The sequence below is a fragment of the Aulonocara sp. 'chitande type north' Nkhata Bay genome, linkage group LG2 (assembly GCF_057382095.1).
Source record: "Aulonocara sp. 'chitande type north' Nkhata Bay isolate Kocher_YH1m ecotype deep benthic linkage group LG2, A_spYH_male_GT1.1, whole genome shotgun sequence".
In the NCBI taxonomy this organism is placed as follows: Eukaryota; Metazoa; Chordata; class Actinopteri; order Cichliformes; family Cichlidae; genus Aulonocara; species Aulonocara sp. 'chitande type north' Nkhata Bay.
This window is the reverse complement of record NC_141345.1, coordinates 35,916,201-35,922,553: the sequence shown is the minus strand read 5'-3', so window position 1 is coordinate 35,922,553 and position 6,353 is coordinate 35,916,201. Positions and strand designations below refer to the sequence as shown.

At 39.9% G+C, this 6,353-nt stretch overlaps 1 long non-coding RNA gene across 1 annotated transcript; it reads right to left on the bottom strand.

Moving 5' to 3' along the window:
• Window positions 1–2,099: 2,099 nt before the first annotated feature.
• On the bottom strand, window positions 2,100–5,582 carry LOC147338334 (uncharacterized). The gene is made up of 5 exons (XR_015124622.1): window positions 5,480–5,582; window positions 4,482–4,572; window positions 3,790–3,877; window positions 3,312–3,348; window positions 2,100–2,944 (listed from the first exon to the last, which is right to left on the bottom strand). It is a non-coding gene; the product is annotated as an uncharacterized LOC147338334 (long non-coding RNA).
• Window positions 5,583–6,353: the final 771 nt, after the last annotated feature.

Sequence of the window (6,353 nt, the reverse complement as noted above, 5' to 3'; positions counted from 1 at the left end):
AAGCTATACAAATCTTTTTTGAGCAAAACTGAAATATTGCTGACAAAAAGCTCTAGAACAGCTGCCCCTTTCCCCGCTTGCATTGTTGCTCTAATTTTCTTTCTACTCCAGAATAGCAACACTAAGCGTTATGTTCGAATATATGTGCTGACTGATTGATTTCTCAATGTCCATTGGTTTATTTATATTCATTATCTACGCGTTTCATTAAAACATTTATTTAAATCATCCTCGATAGTGATGATATAGATCAGTGGTTTCCAAACCGCTCGCGCGCGCGCGCGCACGCACGCCCATATTTTGCTCAATTGCGGTTTATTTCTCACCTCAAACATTTACTAAACAATTAAGCAAATACAAGTAACCTGCAGGTAGTAAGAAAATAAACTACTAACTCTTTTACGCTACGTCCGCACCTACACGGGTATTTTTGAAAACGCAGCTGTTTCGTCCACGTGTTTCGAATCACACACAAAACTGAGATTATTTAAAACTCATTTTTTGCGTTTACGTGTGGACGAGGAATACAGAGTTCGTCACACAACGTCAAAGGTATGTGCCTTTTTTCACGTCAGCTGTGAGCCACGTTATTGCTTACATGAGAGGAATTGCAGAATGGCAGATTAACAGTATTTTGTCTCTATCTTCAGGTTTTACACGCTTACATAAACACCCAGTTACTGTCCTTCTATTTACAAAGGCAGAGGCGTCACGGTGTGATGATTATTTTCCCTGTGTAATAATATTCAACATTGCTGTCAATACATTTTTAAAACAAATGTCTCTCTGTGCAAAATGGGTTTAAAAACATAAACAGCTGTGGGATCCTGTTTGTTTGAATCGGGGGAACAAATCGTGGCAGGATCAGCCTGATGTTATTTGTATCCTGCTGTAACTTTACTGTATAAAGAGCAGACATCTCCAACATGTCAGGAGCAGTTAGTCATTACAACAAGTGTTTGTGAACTAAAGATCAAGAATGTGGGATCCTGTTTGTCCGTGATCTAAACAGCCCAGCGCTGCTCCCGACGAAGGAAACACCAACCCTGCAGGGAGACCTACCTCGGCACTCCTGCAGGTGAAGCCAAAGGGAAGATTTGCTTCACCATATTTTCTAGTCTTTGGCTCAGAATGAAGTTGGTTTGGAAATCTAACACTGTTAATTCAATTTACATTTATTTATATGGTGTGAACTCACAACAGTCACTTTAAGGCATTGGACTGTAAGGTAACCCTACAACAACAACCTCTTTGAGCAAACGGGAAGTAAAAACTCGCTTTTAACAAGAAGAAAGCTCCGACAGAACCAGGCTCACGGACGGGCAGCCAGAAAGACAAGACAAACAACACACTAGAAGAGAGCCAAAGATTAATCATTTAATCACTAGTTATTATTAGATTTGAGTATAAAAAACAGTGAGTGAAAAATAATTAGTTCTCTATTCATAAAAGCTGGACCTTTTAGTTATGGACACAAAACCAAATGTTCAATAGACAGCTCAGCTCCTCTCTTCACTTTATAAGTGTATAAAAAACAAAAACAAAACCCTGCATATCTGGTGCCACATGCACTTAGGGACATGTTTGAACATGCCGTTCAATTTGATACAAACTGATTTGCACAGAAGTCCAATAACCAAACAGCATTTGGGTTCAGATCAGGAAGGCTGTTGCTCCAGTCACACCACTAAATCAAACTTTTAATAACCGGCAACAGTGACAACAGTTACCATGTGGAACAAGCTCAAATACATGCATTAAATAGTCAGTGTAGATTATCACTAACAAACCTGCTTGCAGCAGCCGCCAATCTTAATTTTAACCCAAAGTAGTGTAGCTACATTGGTTTCAAAATGTGGGTGTAGATATGAAGGTTTTAAATTCAAACTACATTAAAAAAAGCTTTTAAAAAAGTTATGATCACTACTATAATGCTATACAGATAATTATGTTTGATTTAATCAGAGTTCTGCCTTTGCCAGCATGTAGTCCAGTTGGTTTTATGTGAACACAGTTGTGCCAGAGTTTGTTTTTCTCCTCCCCACAACTGCAGTATTCAGGAACCTTCAAATATAAATTCATCACAAACATCAAATGTCTTGTTCCATTTAGGCATTTATTAAAGCAATGACACATTCACTGTTCAGTTTATTCACCTTTGAAAGAGGTAGCTTGAAAACACAGGAAGTAGTGACAAAAAGGTTTAAGTACATTTCTCAAATAAAGAGGATTCCATCACATCTAGGCCAATGAAACAGACAGATGACTAATGTTCAGCCACAACGACAGGAACAATCATGCATTTGTCTGTTATTTAGCCTCGTGTACATTAATGCTTGTACCATTGTATAGTCAGACTTCAGCACCACATCATCTTGCTGTTGTTGTTATAACCCCAAATGAGTGATGCCATAAACTTAGCAGTAAAGAGTTTACTAGAAAGCCGTTCTCATAATCTGCAAACCGAGCAATAGACATTTGGTGGCTTTCAGACAGAACGTTGGTTTAAGGGATTTCAGCATTAGCTTCATTTTTCCAACCAGAATTTACAGCCATCTGTTCTCTTCAAAACACCACATGGGAAGCTTGCATCGCTTAATCATTGAGCTCAGTTGCAAGATAACCTCAGAATTATCCAACTCAAAATGTACACTTGCTGTACTCCAGTGTAAATGTGTGTCCAATATCACCTATTGATGCTGCTGCTTAGATTAACAGACATTAAAAGGCAAACATTTTGATAGATCTGGTTTTAAACCTTCAAATGAGGGATTAGAGAAAAAAAATATAAAATAAAAACCCTCGTCTTGAAATCTAGAGCCCCTGTGAGGTTGAGGTATGCAGACAGGACTCCACATCCTGACATGACATTTGCCGAAACTGGTCGATGTAGCCAAGATAGCAGTTGCATCCCCAAGTCATCCAAAACTGCCTGTCAGGATCCCTGTCGACACAAAACCAAAGCACACGTATTACTATTATTATTCAATCTGCACAGTGAAGGTAACTGAACTATTCCCAGCAGCATGTTTCAGGCCTTCAGTCAGGTTCTGGTAAATTGTTTTTACTTAAACCTGTGCCAAGTCCTGACTTTCTCTCCCAATACTAAGATTCTCCAGCAGAGATGAGCCAGTCTCTGTCAGAGCAGTACAAGATTGGGTTCACACCATTTCTCCACATCCTTCATGTACATCACACATACCTGCAGTCAGTCAGCATGAGCTCCTTGCAGCATAATGTGTTATTATTCACTAATCAGTGCATACAGGGCAAAAACTTAAATACAAGTAAAAGTTGTCAGTGAGACCCACCTTCAGTCTGTAGATATCAGTACCACAGATCCTCTGCCTGCAACACAACCACAACCACTATTATCTCATCTATTCACAACAGCCTTTTGCTCAGCGCCAGGCCAGTGTCAGTCTCAGTGTAATAACTTTAGATTTACCACACACCACCCACCAAGAAACTGATTTGAATTGTCCGAGAATTTCCAGCCAGTGTCAGTCTGGATGTTCTCCTCCCACAAATGACTGATCAGTGCATCCCCATCGGAAACTCATGCCACTTTGGATGGAGTAAAATCTGAGTAAGCAGCAACATCTAGCTGCTGTAATGTTGTGAGTCTGTGGCATCAGTTGGTCCCTGTTAACTACACTAGCTAAGAGTCTGAAGCAAATCTAGCTTAACATCAGTCTGAAATTACACCAGGAATGACAAAGATGTGAACATGACAAGACTGCTAAATAGTTCAATGCAGAACACGTCTATAAACTGAATTTAACTTACCTTTACGCCTAAAGGCAAGCAGTGTGTAGTTCTACTCCACTGCCAACACTCAGCCTTCATGTCTGTTTAACACTGGGTGCCAGCATGTCTGCAAGAGAAACCAGTGCAACATCAGGATAGTCTTCAAGATGACAATTTGTAGGTGTTCACATTTAAGGAGCTTTTAATTTGTCTGCATCCTCAGACTCAAGACAAATCATATCATCTGAGAAGGGATCCACTTTAAAGTGAAAACTAATGCAATGGCACAAACCACATTCACATCAAGCCCCATTTTCTAAACTGAAGTCAGGGAGCACAAACGTGCCAGTTTATTCTTATGTTGTCACAGTTACTTCTGCTAGCAGACTTATGTGGCAGCATATCTGTGAGAACAATGGAGAAATATGTAGTTGCAAAGGGAATCCCCCCAAAAAAATCTCATTACAAAAAATGGAAAGTTTATCTGGTTTAAACACTTTAATTGGCATTTTCCTTGCCCATGTCACTCAGTACTATAAAAGCTATAAACAGAATTAATTAGGCAAAGGGGAAAAGACTGTCTTGAATAGACATGCCCCACACATTTTTTTAAATTGACTGGCTTGTTTAATAGCCAATAAAGCATTTTCTAATTTATCAGTTTTTCTTGGAAATGTTTTATTCCCAAAAGCAGATTTCTCACCGTAATACTTTAAATCTAAAAGACTTACCAACTGAAGTCACTGCCTGTTGTGTCCGTTCCATAGTAACAACATGGCGGTGCCGCAGAAGTGTCCACTGCAGCCTGTCCATCTGAACCCACTGGGGAAAAGAAGCGCGAAACCAGTTAAAAAGGTCCGGCATGAGAAGCACTGAGTGGTAACAGCAGACATCCGTCGTTGTTTCACACACGGTACTTCATCTCTCTGTATGTTGGGCAGACACTGTGATTTTTTCCAGTGGCGTCAAACTGTGCGTCCATAAAATGAAGGTTAAAACAGAAATTCTGTCGCTCGCTCTCGGTCTTTCACTCACACAGACACACAATCAACCTTTCTAAATTGCTAATGAAAAACATGATCAGGCAGCTGTGATTGAGCAGCATGTAGAGCCAACTATTGTCACGGTTGTTGTGTCGTGATAATTTTGTGAGGCCACATGGAAAAGGCTCGGATGAGCTTTCCAAAGTTCTACAAGTTGTGCCTCCATCGCTTGTGTCCAGATCACACGCTGCACTGCCGTGCTGCTTTTTCACCGACGTTTATGTGTTTGCGCGTGCGCAGTGTGAGAAGCTGCGGTGACACCCTCACGACGGTCGGGACCAAGCGATTGATGATCGCGAGCTGGTCGTGAGGTGTTAATCGCTTCTCGTTACCCCGCGTAAACTACACGACGCACTATGAAGGCCAAAATCGGGCCGATCGCCAAAACGCTCGCACGACTGAAAGATCGGCTCAAAATGGGCCAAAAATCGCAGTGTCTGCCCAGCTTAACGTTGCTCCTGCACAGGAGTAGCCCACAGACTGGTTGTTGCACATATTTTTTGATGCTGTCTCCCATCAAGAGCCCACAAGTAAACGCGGACTGCCATTGCACTACACCCGCTCTGCGCACTCACAAAACTTTCGAGTCCCGTTTTAACACAAATTTGTCGCATGGATAAATTACACTCGCTTTAGTCCTTTTCCTTGTCGACGCACCGCACGGGCCTTTACTGAGCAGACCTCACCATAATGAATTTTCCTCCTTCCGCACCACATCTTCCTGCTGACTGAGAGGCAGACCACGCGTCTCGTGTCAATTTATTAAGCCCGGATACCGCTGTGCATTGTGGGACAGGAAGCTCTTCCATCTGTTTTTTTTTAACCTTTATTGAAAGAAATTATCGACAAGTCAAGGAAACAGACCAGTATTGAAACAATTTATATTATAATGTTGATGAAGCAAGTCATTTTAACTTTAAAGGGAGAAAATAAAAATATCTAGGGTATAATAATAAGGAACATAGGCCTTTTGACACAGGCAGGAATATTCAGAATAGCAAGTACTTTGTGATTTTACAGTATAGTACAGCAGTTTTTTATTTATATTAGAAAGAAGCCTAAGTGACTTAAAATAATGACAAAAGTAATTCAAGAAGACGGTAAACAGAGGAGGGGTATTTTTTCCACTTACATGCATGAATAAAATACTTACATAACACTATTACAAAATTGACAACATCTGAGATTTTAGAATCCAGATTGTCCATAAAGTAAAGAACATCCTTAGATGTGAAAGAAGGTATATTGGAAAGAGTGAAACCCAACAGTGTATTTCAAACCAAAGAGCATTAACATACTGACATTTGAAAAATAGATGCTCTAATGTTTCTGCATCAGAAGAACAGAAAACACAAGAGTCGGACTCTAAATTAAACCTTTTATACAGGAATTCTCCAAATGGATATATGTGAATACTTTAAAGTATTTGCGATAAGATTTAACAACGGTATGGGTATCGCTTTACAAGCCTTATTATAATTATTAAATGAAACGTCATTTTTATTTATCAATAAATTCTTCGTACCATAGCAAGTTTCCGTTTTTGCCAAGATCAAAAAT